We start from the raw sequence: 18185 nt of genomic DNA, 5'->3' as shown, positions 1-18185 counted from the left end.
TATTTTAGATTTGTATAGGTTGAACTCGATGGACTTCAGTCTTTTTTCAACCTTATCTACTATGTTACTATGTTACATTGGTGTGCTTTTGGAGCATGTGAGTACACATTTTACATCCAGTACAATTTTGCTGTTTATACTCTTAATGATCTGCACATGTAGTGCTCCTTTCCTGTGTTTCCTGTAATTCTCCAGCACTACATCATTGAGAGCGTGACTGAATGGGTGAGCTGTCACACCTGTAATAATCTGCAGCCTGTCCCTACTAACACATCAGTGTGTTCTTGGAGTATGTGAGTACCCATTTGGCTATCTTTTAAATTCATTGTGTTTACATCTGACGATACATCACATGAGGCGCCCCTCTGTTCTTTTCCTTTTTTGTATAGTATCACCTGGACCTGCCAGTGAGGAGGAGGCAGCCACCACTTGAAAAGCAGCTTATACCTTTCCAAGGACATTATACTTTGTTTATATGCCAATGGTGTTCTAAGACTCATTCCAATTTGTATATAAGATGTATTTCTGTTTGTTTTATACTGCTTATTACAGACGTGTCAATCCGACACTATTTTACCTTTCATATAGCATATTGTAGCGCCCCCTTATGTGACTAGGTCACACTGTTTGTATAAAGCTCACGTTTGTGTTGCGCTCGACTTATAATACCAGCACACATTAGTGGAGGGCAAATATCGCTTTTGTCAAAGCAAACTTAAGCGATCCACTAGTAATCTGGCCCAAAATGTGGTCTGATATTCATTTAGGTCACAATTATTGCCAAACACAATCCGACTAAATGAATAACACATAAATAGTTGTACTTTACTCAATTTCTTCAATTCAAATTTTAAATAATTTACAGTGAAGGCTGGAAAAAAAGTGAACCCTTAATTTAGTAACTTGTACATCCTCCTCCTTTAGCAGTAACAACCTCCACCAAAACATTTCCTGTAGCTATTTATAAGACACGCAATATTGAGGACAAATTTTGGACCATTCCTCCATACAAATCTGTTTCATTTCTCCAATATTTCTGGTTTGTCTTGATTGCACAGGTCTTTCAGGTCTTAAGCATTTCAATTGGGTTAAAGGGGCATAATTGTAAAAAAATAAACAAAAATGCAAAAAATAATCCAATCAGCAGTACTAGTGACACTGGACCCCTGGCAGTATATATATATATATATATATATATATATATATATATATATATATATATATATATATATATACCAGGAACAACCAGGTAGTGCTCAAAGACAAACTCACACCAACGGACTAAATCTCCTGTACTATTCAGCCGCCTTCACGCTGACTTACTCACACGATCCCATGCCCATGACGTCATCATCTGGTGCCAGTTCAAATCGCTCCATCAAACGCCTCCCAAGACTCACCGAACATTAAAGAAGAAGAGGCACCCGGCCTCCAGACGTACACAGGACTTACTCAGGACTCTCGGTCATTGAGAAAGTTCAGTATCCTATATATGAAACGTCTGACCTTTTGTGATGTGTATTTTCCTTTTTGGATGCTGTTATTTTGATGGAGCTTTCTATGCTGAATAAACACTTTTGCTTTTAAAATTGAGAGTCCTGAGTAAGTCCTGTGTACGTCTGGAGACCGGGTGCCTCTTCTTCTTTGTTGTTCGGTGAATATATATATATATATATATATATACTGTATATAAATATATATAATTTTGTATTTTTTTAATATACATACTCTGCGAACACTCCTACTAGTTATTGAGTTTGTTTAGCCACACCCATTGCTAACAAGTGCACAGACACAATCTCCATAGACAAACATTAGCAGTACAATGGGTCATACTGAACATAGGATGACAGCTTTGCCACAAGTAAGTTTCTGAAACTTCTCTAGTATTAGATCTCTCCTGGTCATCCGTAGGTGCTACTATTGTGAAGTAGTACTTTCCCCCCCTTTACCCAGATCTCTTATTTATTTTGATACCTTTACTTAATTAGCTCAGAGATTAAAGGATCTTTGAGCCTTGGTATAAAAAAAAAGAAAACTAGCTTTCGGGCGTTCATTACTACTATGATGATTACTTAACAGGTGTAAGAAAGAAACCTCTTTATTCCCCTCAATGTCAAATTAGGAGTCATAATATATTTATATGGTGAGGAAGCTGATAAGGCTTTATTGAGAGTTGCCAAACTCACCATATAAAGACCAATGCTGTGATGTATTAGTCATTGTTAGGACAATTGCCTAGCGGTGATAGGACCGAGGGACACTCATTTAAAAGAGGAAAATTGCTTCTTGGTTATAAGGGGGCACATGTCTGTCTACGTTTGTTTGTGATAAGACAGGCACCCCAATTAAGCTGCATATATAAAGACCTAAAAATTATACCAATATAGAAGGAAGAGATCAATTAAATCAACAGAATAATGTCTTCAACAGAAAAAAGAGGTTACATTATGGTCTAAAATTAAAAAGCAAATATATTTAAAATATATATACAATTCCATAAATGTCAATCAAATTAAGTTTCGTTTGTACAAACCTTTAGAAATCTCTACAAGATGGATTAGTGCATTGCTTGTATTACACTAATTCATTATTGAGACACTGGGGCATATTTATCAAGCTCCATACAGAGCATGATGCCCTAAAGGCCGTTGCTCCATAACCTGTCCGCCTGCTCTGAGGCGGCGGACAGAAATCAACCTGATCGAATACGATCGGGTTGATTGACACCCCCTGCTAGTGGCCGATTGGCTGTGAATCTGCAGGGGGCGGTATTGCACCAGCATTTCACAAGAACTGCTGGTGCAATGATAAATGCCGGAATATCGGATCATGTCCGCCCGCACAATGATAATTCTGCCCCACTGTATATATCATTTATTTGCGTAGCACAATAAAATGTAGCTGAATGGCACACTTATTAACAACACTTTACTATCTATGTAGGGCAAAAATAACTTAGCGATGTGTTTTACTTTATCTTCCATTACATGAGGATATATGGAAAAACAACTTATATTGATTCTCAAAAGACAATTAACTAATCGGTATCATAGAGAAACTTTAGCAACTATTAGGAACTGAGGAAGCATTGAAGATTGTTCTTCCAATGTGGTTTTCATATAAGTCAATTTACTAACCCAAAATAATCTTTTTTAAAGGGACCTATAGTTTGTGACCACTCCAGTCTTTGCACTTTAATGTGGTTAAAGGGACAGTTTACTCAAATATTCTCTCCCCTTTAATTTGTTCCAAATGATCCACTTTACCTGCTGGAGTGTGTTAAATTGTTTACAAGTATTTTCTTTAACATTATATTGGCCTTTGAAACAGTTGATTTAGGATGTGGTATCCCCACCTATTCTGAAAGTTTATGGTCTTAGGTCCAAGCTATAGATAAGCTGTGTAAACACAGCCAGCAGAATAAATTACACTCCCAGAGGGGTATAGAAGATATAAGGTAATAAAATGTTTATTTTCCATTGTTCTCTCCAAATATTGGTCTTTGGTTTACAGACAGAAGATAAAGAAGCATGTATATGTACACAATGTGATAAAATAATGAGATTCGATTATACTTACAAACTCAACCTATTTTATTAGGTTGTAGTTTTGAAACACAAAATTAGCTATTTAATATATACAAATAAACCTTAAAAAGCAAATTCTCATATCTTTTATACTCTGAAGTTAGTAAAAAAAGTAATTGGAAACACATTAAGGGAAAAACTATTTTACAGTGTACTGTCCCTTTAAGGAAACCTCTATAATAGGGTAGAAAACCATTACAAATAACCCATCGGTTGTGAGAGTACTTACATATGACTTACTATCTTCATGCAATACTTATTATTTGAGATTTTATACTGTAAAGAGGTAGATTAGCATAGGGATTATTTACAGACTAACATTGTATGATGCACATATAAATCCTGTTGTATGGTTAGATGTATATTATCATTCCTACTCATAACATGGAAGATGGTGAAAACTGACCGAAACATTTTTAATCTAAATTTTTATTAGTGCAAATAAAATAAATGGTTAAATATAAAGGGCTAATTTGTATTTTTGAATGACTCACAGGCTAGCAAGTTACTGATTTTTAAATGACTGGCAGGTAACTGTCCCTTTATGATGCAGTACAGGAGTCACAGTTAGTGACATCACCAAGGCTGGTGACAGTTGGAGTTGTTTGCACCAGAAGTAAGCAGGAGAAGGACTATTATCAAGTATCTGAGCAAAAGGACCTGATTTTAAAGAAAACACAGAGCTCTGAGAGTTGAAGGTACAATCATTTATCATTATTTATTTACCAAGTTAAAGGGATATTTTTTTTCTTTCATGATTCAGATGAAGCAATTTTAAACCTTGAGCATATTTCCATTATACTTCTATTATCTAATTTCCTTCATTCTCTTGGTATTCTTTGCTAAAGGAGCAGCAATGTACTACTAAAACCAATGACCAGCTTCTGAGCCTACCTAGGTATAGTTTTCAACAAAGGATACAAAGAGAAAAAAACTATTTAGATAACAGAAATAATTTGGAAAGTTATTTAAGATCACATGCTTTATCTGAATCATGAAAGACAAAATGGTGGATTTCATGTCCCTTTAAGCTACAGAGTTGGTGAGATATGGCTGTTTAATATAAATAAAAGCCTTTTACATGAAAAAAAACAGTAATGTCAAGCAGCAGTGTACTTATGGCGCTGCCCCCTACAATATGAGCCATTTGTTTTTGCCCCTTGCTTCCTAACAAACACATCTGTGAAATTAGGATAGCTGTAAGACTGTGACTGTCTTATAACTACCCTAACACTGAGAGCCCATTTAAAAATGTAGAATATTTAAAGGGACATTAAATGCTAAATGCATTTTATTAGCAAAGAATTGAGGTTATTCCCCACCTCCCTCTAGTCATTGGAGCTGCCATGTTGAAATCTATCTTTCACTACATTCTAGTGCCAATGTGTTTTGCACATGTGCAGTAACTCTCCTTCAGACCCCTGCAGTGCAACCTATGTTCCATAACGGCAGCACCCATGATTAGAGGGAGGTGCATGCAATGTGTTTAGTGTTCATTTAAGATCTGTCTGGAGACTGAGGGAGCACTGTGACGATTAGGTATCTGCTAGAGTCATGGTAAAGTGTTTCTTTTTAACTTGCTTCTGGCGTTTATAAAAGATGTTGCCTGTGTTCCACTGGATATGACACTTTTTTGGATTTGTCTGGAAGGAGAACATTTATATGGACTCTTCTTTTGTAAATGACTGTGCTTTAAAACTGTTATTTTAGAGGGGTTTTTTTGTGTGTGACCTTTTCGCCTTTATAATAAATTGCTCAGTTGCACTTTTAATATATTATTATGCTCATAAAGACTGCCTTACCCCAAATGTTTTTCTTCTGGATAAAAATGTTTTGGTCAGTATGAGGAACTGTTTTCTCTCACATTAATAAAGTATATATTCAGCTGGTTTTATATTTCCCCAATACAAGGCAAGTGCAATTGGATACAGCAGCGATTATATCCCCACCAGTGACCTCTCATAATGCCCTATATTCACCTAGATTACAAGTGGTGCGATATGTTAGAAAGTTTTCAGCCTCTCTAGCCTCACCAGTGCTTATGTTATTAAATAAAATGTTATAACAAGGACTGGCGAGGCTACAGGGGCTGGAGACGCTCCAGGGAGCCTAAAAAACCCATATTGCGCTTGCGCTACAGTTAGTGCCCCACTCATAATCTAGGCGATTGTGCATTGTGTATGCCCAGTCACAAATACTAATATTTTGCACTACATTTCACTAAGCTTATTGGTTCCTTTGGACCAATATTCTATATATAATGTAAAAATATAGCTCAGATCTTACCTTTAAAGTATAGCACTTGTACACAACTAAAATATAGTCACCAGAGTTTCCATTTATGTTTACAATTAAGGATTTTGACATTTATAAATTGTAATTGTAAAATGTATCAAAATAATATGAAATAATTATTGGCACTGATGTCATAAATTTATATCACTGGTTTAAAAGGATACTGAACCCAATTTTTTTCTTTTCTTGAACATGCCATTTTAAGCAACTTTCTAATGTACTCCTATTATCAATTTTGTCTTTGTTCTCTTGGTATCTTTATTTTGAAAAGCAAGAATATAAGCTTACAAGCCGGTCCATTTTTGGTTTAGCACCTGGGTAGTGCTTGCTGATTGGTATCTAAATGTAGCCATCAATGAGCAAGCGCTACCCAGGTGCTTAACCAAAGATGGCCCCGGCTCATAAGCTTACATTCCTGCTTTTTCAAATACAGATACCAAGAAGAGAATGAAGAAAAATTAATAATAGGAGTACATTAGAAAGTTTCTTAAAATTGCTGCTCTATCTGAATCATGAAAGGAAAAATTGGGTTCAGTGTCCCTTTAAGAGAAGAAACTCAGCATTAGCTGTCATCATCAATACTGAATTAGGTAGCTGTCATATATTATTTGTGCCTTGGCTGTATATGTTTTGCTGCCATGAAGGTCTGTGAACACCACTTCAAATCAACCCTTGAAAAGCCTGTGAAATGCCTCAGAGTACTTCTGTTTATCAAAAAAATAAAACAGCTACGTTTCGGGCCTACGTTACCCTTATTCATGCTCTGAATAAGAGCTATGTAGGCCCGAAACGTAGCTGTTGTTTTATTTGTTTGATACCTCAATAAAGGATGTTTTCCTAAAGAAGCAGTGCTGGGAGCATTCTATTGCTCTATTTATACTCTGGGGTTTGCAGGACCCTTGTTCTCCCGTGCACTATATTTCAAGCTGAACTGAAATTGGTTATACAGTGCTGTATCTCTACTCTTTTGTTATTTTATATATATATATATACACACACATATATATATATATATATATATATATATATATATATATATATATATATATATATATATATATATATTGTTACAGAAGCATTAGTTATTTTGTTGTGAAGAGCTTATTTCCCAGCAGCAATGCCTGAACCAGCAAGCCAGCGCCTAAGAAGGGCTCCAAGAAAACCGTAACAAGTATCATTTCATAAAGAGTTAACTTTTTTTTCAGCTTTTAGAAACTATTGTCTAATCACCTCTGGAGCCAGACTGCTAATTGATAAGATGAACTTGTAAACTTGTTATCTTAAGTACTGTAATCCTATTGTGGCCTGTCAAAGGACATTGCTCTCTATCTAACTGTGTGATGGGGGATTTTGTGCTTTCCCCCCCCCCCCCCTGGGAGTGCCCTGTGTGCATGTAACCTTAATAAAAAGCAGGCTGGGCATCCCAGTCCTGAGTTCTTGTTTTGACCCTCAATCGCAGCGTTGACTCGTTTTTGTGGGCAGAAGGGTATCCTAGCTGTACTGCAGCTAAGGGAGATTATTCTATATTTGCAAGACTCATATAGAATACTATGGAAAGCAGCTTCTCCCCTCTTTAGCAATAGGGATCCAGGCTACTAAGCGGTCCATCTCTCAGCGAGACTAAGGGTAACCGTAACAGTGGCGGCAGCGGCGGGATTTTCCTGGATTTCCTAGGAGAGGTACAGAACGGATGGAGAGCGCTTACGAAAAATTGAAGCGTACAACCCTAAAGGATTTACTTGAAAGCAGAGGGGGGTACGCCAGCAACCGGCCGAGGAGAGAGCTGATCGCAGAATTGACCGAACTGGATCAGAGCTTCACAATGGCGGAAACACCGACCACGATTAGTGACGAAAAAACCAGGATTGTTCGGGAAAGGCTCTCATTATACGGGCCGAACCCCTCCATGGAATTGGTACAGCAGTTGATGGCGGAGGCGGACGAGGATATACGAGAGACTCGAGCCCACAAACTCAACCTAGCGAACGCACACCGCAATGCTGAAGCCCCGCAGGTAATCATCCCTGTCGAAAATGCTGGGAGGCCCAAGATACCCTATGCGGCATTTCGACCCTTCCTAGAGAGCGAGACAGGGATTGATGAATATTTGGCGGACTTCGAAAGGCAATGTGCCCTGCACCAGATTCCCAACAGAGAGTGGCCCACGATATTGTCTGGGAAACTATCCGGGCGAGCCCTGGAAGCCTTTCGTACTCTGGGTGCTGAGGAAGTGACACAGTATGAGCTAGTTAAGGAGACACTGTTGCGACGGTACGCTGTAACTCCGGACACGTATCGCCGACAGTTTCGGGGCATGAAAAAGAAGCCTAACGATACCCATATGGAATGGGCGCACCGAATGCGGAGAGCGGCAAATCACTGGCTGAGCGGAAGTAAAGCGGTGACTGGTGAGGAAATTTTACAATTGTTTCTCTTAGAACATTTTTATAATGGCATGGAACAGCAAGGGAAGGAATGGCTGCGAGACAGGCGGCCTTCTACCTTAGAAGAAGCAGCCAAATTGGCCGATGAACATTATGACTCCCGTCTTCACGAACCCATGAACTACCGAGCTCCAGCACGGGTTAAACCCAGAGAGGTTTACCGTGCACCCCCTCGTGCTGAATTCCGAGCCCCGGTGCCCACAGGGCCCGTCCGACACTCAGGACCACACAATAACAGCTCTGAGCGTCCCAGACCGACTTGCCACCGATGCAAGCAACCAGGGCATTTCATGGCTAGCTGCCCCCTTAATACGCACCAGACACCCAGGAATTACAATTACCCCTCTGGGTCCTATCGTCCGGCCCGGGCCCTCTGTGTTAACCAAGAGGCCCCTATGGAGGGATATGTGGGGCCGCTTCACGAGGTGGACCCTGTATATGCTGCCTCAGATAACCGCCAGCACCATCGGCAGAAGGTATGGCTCGAGGGGCGATCTACAGAGGGATTGAGAGACACAGGGGCTACTATCACGCTGGTACAGAGTCATTTGGTGCCAGAGCACAAGCGATCCGGACAGACTGTGGCCGTTAGAGTGGCGGGGGGGGATGTGTACAAAATTCCAACAGCTCAAGTGCATCTTGATTGGGGAGCGGGAAAGGGGGCTGTGAACGTGGGCATAATGGATAATTTACCTGCCGAAGTACTACTGGGCAACGATTTGGGCCCCATGACTTCTGCCTATGCTCCAGTATGCAACAACGAGGCGGACCCAGTGACTACACGGGCCCAAGCCCGGATGGAGCGAGAGCTCTCACCAGTGCGGGAGACACAGGTAAGACCTACCCCGACCTTGCCTGACATGTTAGGCCCCATACCCTGGGACACCCCAGATGCTTTCGAGACAGAGTCTAAGACTGACCCGACTTTACAAAAGTACCGGGAACGAGCAGAGACCGGAGGGGGCGGGGCAGATAACGAAACATTCTTATGGGAAAAAGGGAAAATATACCGCTGGACAGAGAAAAGGGGACAGCGTAGGCGACAGCTGGTAGTGCCCCACAAATACCGTCAAGAAATCCTCAAGATAGGCCACGACATCCCCTTAGCAGGCCACCTAGCCGTAACCCGTACCCTACACCGCATTACTCACACGTTCTTTTGGCCAGGGGTGCACGCTGACGTTAGAACTTACTGTAACACCTGCGATGTGTGTCAACGAGTAGGAAGGCGAGGCGATCACCCTAAAGCCCATCTAGTAAATATGCCCATTGTAGAGGAACCCTTCAGCCGGGTTGCTATTGACCTAGTGGGACCACTGGCTACCCCTAGTCCCTCCGGTAAGCGCTACATTCTTACCGTAGTGGACTACGCTACCAGGTACCCAGAGGCTGTCGCCCTATCCAACATACAAGCGGATACGGTAGCGAATGCACTAGTACAGGTGTTCTCCCGGGTAGGATTTCCAAAAGAAATCCTATCCGACCGAGGCACCCAATTTACGGCTGAATTGACCCAACAACTCTGGCAGGTTTGCAAAATTAAGTCCCTCCTGAGCTCCCCATACCACCCCCAGACGAACGGGCTGTGTGAGAGGTTCAATGGGACCCTCAAGCAAATGCTCAAGACGTTCACTCAGGAATACCGAGACTGGGAACGCTTCCTGCCGCACCTCCTATTTGCTTATCGGGAGGTGCCCCAGGAAACGACAGGGTTCTCTCCCTTCGAGTTGCTCTACGGAAGAAAGGTACGGGGACCCCTAAACCTGATCCGGGAGCACTGGGAGGGAGAGATGGAGGCTGACGGTGTCCCCATTGTGCCATACGTGCTGGAACTCAGGGACCGAATGGAGCAATTAGCCAAATCCGTGCGGGCTAATCTCCAGTTGGCCCAGAGAAGACAGAAAGTATGGTACGATCGGGGGGCCCGAAAGAGAATCTTCACCATAGGACAAAAGGTGTTAGTACTTAAGCCGGTGAAGACAGACAAATTGCAGGCGTCCTGGCAGGGTCCCTACCAGATCGTAGAGAAAAGGGGAGACACCACTTATGTGATAGCTAGCTGCCATGACAACAATCTTAGAAAGACATTCCATGTAAACATGCTCAAGGAATATTTTGAGCGACCAGAGAACGTGACGGCCGTATGTTGTTCCCCTCAGGAAGACCCCGACAGTCTACCCATTCCAGACCTCTTAGAAAAGAGTCTCCCCACAGGTATAGTGGCTCAGGTTCAGATAGGAGACCGACTTAGCCCCACTGAAAGGGAGCAGCTCAGCCAACTCCTCCAGTCCAAACACCTCACCTTCTCCCCGAAGCCAGGGTACACTACTTTAACCACCCACCAGGTAGATACTCCGGGACAAGCTCCCTTGCGCCAGGCTCCGTACCGAATCCCCGAAGCAGTTAGGACAGGAATGAAGAAGGAGATCGATGAGATGCTCCAGCTCAGGGTAATTGAGCCCTCCGATAGTCCCTGGGCCTCCCCAGTTGTCTTGGTGCCCAAGAAAGATGGGACCACCCGGTTCTGCGTAGACTATCGGAGGCTCAATGAAAAAACCGTGACTGACGCTTACCCTATGCCCAGGGTAGACGAGCTACTCGATCGTATAGCCAGGGGAAATTACCTGACCACTATTGACCTCTGCAAAGGTTACTGGCAGATTCCCCTGGCCCCGGAGGCTATCCCCAAGTCGGCATTCGTCACCCCATTCGGCTTATATCAGTTTAGGGTAATGCCGTTTGGGATGAAGAATGCCCCAGCTACATTCCAGCGCTTGGTGTATAGGCTCCTGGATGGCTTCCAGAGTTTTGCTTGCGCCTACCTGGACGACATAGCGATCCACAGTGAGTCCTGGGAGGACCACTTAGCTCATGTAGGAATGGTTCTGGATCAGATCCGGGCTGCTGGCCTGACTCTGAAGCCAGAAAAATGCCACTTTGGGATGGCCGAGGTACAGTACCTGGGTCACCGGGTGGGGTGTGGAAAGCAGCGACCAGAGCCGGCCAAAATAGAAGCTGTTGCCAATTGGCCCACCCCCATCACTAAGACTCAGGTCCTAGCCTTCCTGGGCACGGCAGGGTACTATAGACGGTTCGTACCAGACTACAGCACACTTGCCAAACCCCTGACTGACTTGACCAAGAAGAACTTACCTCGACAGGTCCTGTGGTCTCCCCACTGTGAAACGGCTTTCCAGGCTCTCAAAAATGCTCTAATTAACGCTCCTGTCTTGGCGGCCCCAGCCCTTAACAAACGTTTTATCGTCCATACAGATGCTTCCATGTTCGGGCTGGGAGCCGTCCTCAGCCAAGTAGGCGAAGATGGAGGGGAGCATCCAGTTGCCTACATCAGCCGGAAGCTCCTGCCCCGCGAAGTCAGCTATGCAGCGGTCGAAAAGGAGTGTTTGGCTTTGGTGTGGGCATTAAAGAAATTGACTCCCTATTTATATGGTCAGGAGTTCACCCTGGTCACCGACCATAACCCGTTGGTGTGGCTGAACCGGGTCTCTGGAGATAACGGCAGGCTATTACGTTGGAGCTTATCGTTGCAACCCTTCAATTTCACCATTACTTACAGACCTGGGAAACAGAATGGCAACGCCGACGGGTTGTCCAGACAAACCGACCTCAGCCCCGCATAACCAGCGGTCTGGACAGCCTTAGTCTGCCCCGAAAAGGGGTCAGACCGTGTCTGCCAGAGTGTTCCACAGAAAGGGAGCACTGTTACAGAAGCATTAGTTATTTTGTTGTGAAGAGCTTATTTCCCAGCAGCAATGCCTGAACCAGCAAGCCAGCGCCTAAGAAGGGCTCCAAGAAAACCGTAACAAGTATCATTTCATAAAGAGTTAACTTTTTTTTCAGCTTTTAGAAACTATTGTCTAATCACCTCTGGAGCCAGACTGCTAATTGATAAGATGAACTTGTAAACTTGTTATCTTAAGTACTGTAATCCTATTGTGGCCTGTCAAAGGACATTGCTCTCTATCTAACTGTGTGATGGGGGATTTTGTGCTTTCCCCCCCCCCCCCCTGGGAGTGCCCTGTGTGCATGTAACCTTAATAAAAAGCAGGCTGGGCATCCCAGTCCTGAGTTCTTGTTTTGACCCTCAATCGCAGCGTTGACTCGTTTTTGTGGGCAGAAGGGTATCCTAGCTGTACTGCAGCTAAGGGAGATTATTCTATATTTGCAAGACTCATATAGAATACTATGGAAAGCAGCTTCTCCCCTCTTTAGCAATAGGGATCCAGGCTACTAAGCGGTCCATCTCTCAGCGAGACTAAGGGTAACCGTAACATATATATACACATATATATATATATATATATATATATATATATATATACACACATATATATATATATATATATATATATATATATATATACAGGGCCGGCTTTAGGATTTGTGAGGCCATTTAATTTCTGTAACCTATTTGGAGCTTAATTTTAAATATATAGATTTATGCTTCTATTATTCACTTGTATCATACACACACATTCACCCTCTCTCTCTAAAACAATCACTCATCCATGCACACACTCTCATCCATAAACTCATATACTCTCTCATACACTCACACTCTAATACCCACACACACACTCACACTCTCATATACACACACTCTCATATACATGCTGATGCGCACACTCTCATACACATACATGCATCCTCTCATACTCAAACACTCTCTCACATAAACACACACACTCTAATACACACACACTCATACACACACACATTCTCATACACACACTCTCATACACATTCTCATACACACACACACACATTCTCATACACACACACATACACAGACTCTCTCATACACACACTCACGCATACACAAACTCTCATACATATACACACACTCTCTCACATACACACACTCATACTCTAATACACACTCACACACTTATACACTCTCATACACACACACTCATACACATACATGCATCCTTTCACACACACACACACACACACACACACACACTCATACACACACACACTTTCATACATACACACTCATACACACACTCTCATACATACACACACTCATACACATTCTCATATATATACACACACACACATACACAGACTCTTTCATACACACACTCACTCATACACACACTCTCATACATATACACACTCTCTCACATATGCACACTTACATATTCTAATACACACACACATTCATACTCATACACTCACACTCTCATACACACACAAACTCATATATATGCTGATGCACACACTCTCATACACATACATGCATCCTCTCATACACACACACACACACACACACACACACACTCAAACACTCTCTCACATACACACACTCATACACATTCTCACACACACACATACACAGACTCTCTCATACACACACTCATATACAAACACTCATACATATACACTCTCTCACATACACACACCCATGCTCTAATACACACATACACTCATATACATGCTGATACACACACTCTCATACACATACATGCATCCTCTCATACACCCACACTCAAACACTCTCACACTCACATAAACACACACACTCTAATACACACACACACACACACTCTCATACATACACATACTCATACACATTCTCATACACACACACACACACACACACACACACATACACAGACTCTCTTATACACACACTCACTTATACACACACTCTCATACATACTCATACACATTCTCATACACACACAAAGACATGGGGTCCCTCTATCAAGCTCCGAACGGAGCTTGAGGGCCTGTGTTTCTGGCGAGTCTTCACACTCGCCAGAAACAGCAGTTATGAAGCAGCGGTCACAAAGACCGCTGCTCCATAACCCTGTCCACCTGCTCTGAGCAAGCAGACAGGAATCGCTGGAATTCAACCTGATCGAGTATGATCAAGTTGATTGACACCCCTGCTGGCGTCCCATTGGCCGCGAGTCTGCAGGGGGTGGCGTTGCACCAGCAGCTCACAAGACTGATAGAGAGACTGGGAGATACTAAGAGGAAAAGACTAAGAGACAGAGAAAGAGACAGAAAGAGACTGAGAGACTGAGAAAGAGAGACTGCAATAGAGACTGAGAGAAGGAGAGAGACAGAGAGACTGAGACAGAGAGACTGAGAGAGAGAAAGACTGAGAGAGAAACAGAGAGACTGAGAGACAGAGAGATAGAGACTGAGAGAGACAGAGAGACTAAGACAAAGATACCGAGAGACTGAGAGAGACTGAGAGAGAGACTGAGAGAGCGACTGAGAGAGACTGAGAGTGAGACAGAGACAGAGAGACTGAGAGAGATAGACTGAGAGTGAGACAGAGAGAGACTGAGAGAGAGAGAGACACACAGAGAGAGACTAAGAGAAACTGAAAGAGAGAGACAGAGAGACTGAGAGAGTGAGAGAGACAGACTGAGAGAGACAGACACTGATAGACTGAGAGAGAGACAGAGAGACTGAGAGAGACAGAGAAACTGAGAGAGTGAGAGACAGAAAGACTGAGAGAGACTGAGAGAGAGAGAGAATGAGAGAGACTAAGAGAGAGAGACTGAGAGAGAAATAGACAGAGAGAGACTGAGAGACAGAGACTGAGAGAGACAGACACTGAGAGACTGAGAGAGAGACTGAGAGAGAGAGAGTCTGAGAGAGAGATAGACTGAGAGAGAGACTTAGAGAGAGAGACTGAGATAGAGACTGAGAAAGACAGAGACAGAGAGACAGAGACTGAGAGAGACACCCTCCCACATACACACACTCATACTCTAATACACACACTCTTATACACTCACACTCTCATACACACACACTCTCATTGACATGCTGATGCACACACTCTCATACATGCATCCTCTCATACACACACACTCAAACACTCTCTCACATAAACACACACACTTTAATACACTGACACACTAATACCCATACACATTCTCATACACACACATTCTCATATACACATTCTCTCACACACACACATACACAGACTCTCTCATACACACACTCTCATACATATACACACACACTATCTAACATTCTCATACTCTAATACACACTCATACACTCACACTCTCATATACATGCTTATGCAAACACTCTCATACACATACATGCTTCCTCTCATACACACACACTCAAACACTCTCTCACATAAACATACACACTATCATACATACACACTCATACACATTCTCATATACACACATACAAAGACTCTCTCAAACACACATTTACTCATACACAAACTCTCATACATGTACACACACTCACACACTCTCTCACATACACACACTCATACTCTAATACAAACTCACACTCATAAACTCACATTCTCATACACACACACTCTCATATACATGATGATGCACACACTCTCATACACATACATGCATCCTCTTATACACACATGCTCAAACACTCTCTCGCATAAAAACACACACTCTTATACATACACATACTCATACGCAGTCTCATACACACACATACAAAGACTATTTCTCTTGTAAGGTGTATCCAGTCCACGGATCATCCATTACTTGTGGGATATTCTCATTCCCAACAGGAAGTTGCAAGAGGACACCCACAGCAGAGCTGTAATATAGCTCCTCCCCTAACTGTCATACCCAGTCATTCTCTTGCAACTCTCAACAAGCAAGGACGTTGTAGGAGAGAGTGGTTAAATATAGCTAGTTTATTTTCTTCAATCAAAAGTTTGTTATTTCTCCTGTTAAGTGTGGTCAGTCCACGGGTCATCATTACTTCTGGGATATTAACTCCTCCCCAACAGGAAGTGCAAGAGGATTCACCCAGCAGAGCTGCCATATAGCTCCTCCCCTCTACGTCACACCCAGTCATTCTCTTGCACCCAACTAATAGATAGGATGTGTGAGAGGACTGTGGTGATTATACTTAGTTTTATACCTTCAATCAAAAGTTTGTTATTTTATAACAGCACCGGAGTGTGTTGTTCCTTCTCTGGTAGAATTTGAAGAAGAATCTACCTGAGTTTTTTGTATGATTTTAGCCGGCGTAGTTAAGATCATATTGCTGTTCTCGGCCATCTGAGGAGTGAGGTAAACTTCAGATCAGGGGACAGCGGGCAGGTTAATCTGCAAAGAGGTATGTAGCAGCATATTATTTTCTGACAATGGAATTGACTGAGAAAATTCTGCCATACCGATATAATGTAAGCTCAGCCTTAAATGCAGTAGTAGCAACTGGTATCAGGCTGTCATGTATGTATATTTACACTTCAGTATTCTGGGGAATGGCACTTCACTGGGATAATACTGTATGCATAAGACTTTAGCCTAATTTGCAGTGACTAGCAACAGGCTTTCTAATGACATTTCATTTATTTGATGTTAAACGTTTTTGCTGGCATGTTAAATCGTTTAATTTTCTGAGGTACTGGGTGAAAAAATGTTTTGGGCACTGTTTTTTTCCACTTGGCAGTCGTTTTATTTAATTTAAGACAGTTTACTGATCTCCCCCACTGTTGTGTGTGAGGGGGAGGGGCCTATTTTGGCGCTTTTGCTACGCATCAAAAAATTCAGTCAGAGGTCTCTTGTCTTCCCTGCATGATCCGGTTCGTCTCTACAGAGCTCAGGGGTCTTCAAAACTTATTTTGAGGGAGGTAATCACTCACAGCAGAGCTGTGAGATTGTAACTGACTGTGATAAAAAACGTTTATTCTGTACTTTTTTCTGCTATTCAGGGTTAGTTATCCATTACTGATGGGGGCAATCCTTTGCTAAAATTGGGTTTTTACCGGAAAGAATTTGATGTTATAGTTTCTCAGTTTATTATTTCTCAACTGTCATAACTTTTTTCTGTGTTTCTTAAAGGCACAGTACGTTTTCATATTATTTGTAAATTGCTTTGAAAAGTATTTCCAAGTTGCTAGTTTATTTGCTAGTGTGTTAAACATGTCTGATTCAGAGGAATATCTCTGTGCTATATGTGCTAAAGCCAAAGTGGAGCCCAATAGAAATTTATGTACTAATTGCATTGATGCTACTTTAAATAAAAGTCAATCTGTACAAATTGAACATATTTCACCAAACAACGAGGGGAGAGTTATGCCGACTAACTCGCCTCACGTGTCAGTACCTGCATCTCCCGCTCGGGAGGTGCGTGATATTGTAGCGCCGAGTACATCAGGGCGGCCATTACAAATCACATTACAGGATATGGCTACTGTTATGACTGAAGTTTTGGCTAAATTACCAGAACTAAGAGGTAAGCGTGATCACTCTGGGGTGAGAACAGAGTGCGCTGTTGATAATAGGGCCATGTCTGATACTGCGTCACAGTATGCTGAACATGAGGACGGAGAGCTTCAATCTGCAGGTGACGGTTCTGATCCCAATAGAATGGATTCAGACATGTCTAATTTTAAGTTTAAACTCGAAAACCTCCGTGTACTGTTAGGGGAGGTATTAGCAGCTCTTGAATGATTGTAACACCGTTGCAATCCCAGAGAAATTATGTAGGCTGGATAGATACTATGCGGTACCGGCGAGTACTGACGTATTTCCTATACCTAAGAGGCTTACAGAGATAATTACTAAGGAGTGGGATAGGCCCGGTGTACCCTTTTCCCCCCCCTCCTGTGTTTAGAAAAATGTTTCCAATAGACGCCACCACACGGGACTTATGGCAGACGGTCCCTAAGGTGGAGGGAGCGGTTTCTACTCTGGCTAAGCGTACCACTATCCCGGTGGAGGATAGCTGTGCCTTTTCAGATCCAATGGATAAAAAATTAGAGGGTTACCTTAAGAAAATGTTTGTTCAACAAGGTTTTATATTGCAACCCCTTGCATGTATTGCGTCTGTCACGGCCGCGGCCGCTTTTTGGTCC

This window comes from Bombina bombina, chromosome 6 (assembly GCF_027579735.1).
Source record: "Bombina bombina isolate aBomBom1 chromosome 6, aBomBom1.pri, whole genome shotgun sequence".
NCBI classification, from domain to species: Eukaryota; Metazoa; Chordata; class Amphibia; order Anura; family Bombinatoridae; genus Bombina; species Bombina bombina.
This window is presented reverse-complemented; position numbering follows the sequence as displayed.